The following is a 779-nucleotide window of genomic DNA, read 5'->3' on the forward strand; positions in this document are numbered from 1 at the left end:
ACATTGACCTGTATTTTATCAAGCCTTTTTGTGAGCTGGTCAAATTGAGCAGTTATCATTCTTAGGGCATCCACTTCTAGGATTCCTGCTATTCTGCTTGTATTTCCCTTTTCATTCGACCACTCGTTGTTGTGATATGCGACCCTCTCCAGAAGTTCAAGTGCTTTGATCCACTGTTTTCTCCATTAGGTCACCTTCTGCTGCTGAATCTACTATACTCCTTGTAGAGGGCAGTAGCCCATTATAGAAGTTCTGAACCAGGAGCCAATCTTCTATGCCATGGTGTGGGCATTCTCTCTGTAGGTCCTTATATCTCTCCCATGCATCATAGAGTGATTCACTTTCCCTTTGCCTAAAGGTGTAGAGTTCAACTCTCAACTTTGCAGTCTTTGCAAGTGGGAAGTACCTTGCTAGAAAAGCTTGTGAGAGGTCCTCTCATGTGGTGAATGTTCTAGTTGGTTGAGAAAGTAACCACTTCCTTACTCTATCTCGAAGGGAAAATGGAAAAGCTCTGAGTCTTATGGCTTGATCAGAGACTCCATTCATCTTGAATGTGTCACAAAGGGCAAAAAAGCATTGGAGGTGGTGGTGCGGATCTTCTGTTGGTGAACCCCTAAACTGGGTCTGTTGAATCATCTGGAGCCATGCTGATTTTAGTTAAAAATTGTTGGCATCCACTGTGGATCTTGTAACACTAGGTTGGAATCCTTGTATGGAGGGAGCTTCGTAATCCTTTAAGACTCTCGGCCTATTGTTGTTATTGTTGGCCATATTTGGAA

The 779-nt window shown here is 43.1% G+C and overlaps 1 non-coding gene across 1 annotated transcript; it reads left to right on the forward strand.

Moving 5' to 3' along the window:
* Positions 1-274: 274 nt before the first annotated feature.
* On the forward strand, positions 275-381 carry LOC131183606 (small nucleolar RNA R71). Its single transcript, XR_009151648.1, has one exon. It is a non-coding gene; the product is annotated as a small nucleolar RNA R71 (small nucleolar RNA).
* Positions 382-779: the final 398 nt, after the last annotated feature.

The sequence above is a fragment of the Hevea brasiliensis genome, chromosome 9, assembly GCF_030052815.1.
Source record: "Hevea brasiliensis isolate MT/VB/25A 57/8 chromosome 9, ASM3005281v1, whole genome shotgun sequence".
Lineage (NCBI taxonomy): Eukaryota > Viridiplantae > Streptophyta > Magnoliopsida > Malpighiales > Euphorbiaceae > Hevea > Hevea brasiliensis.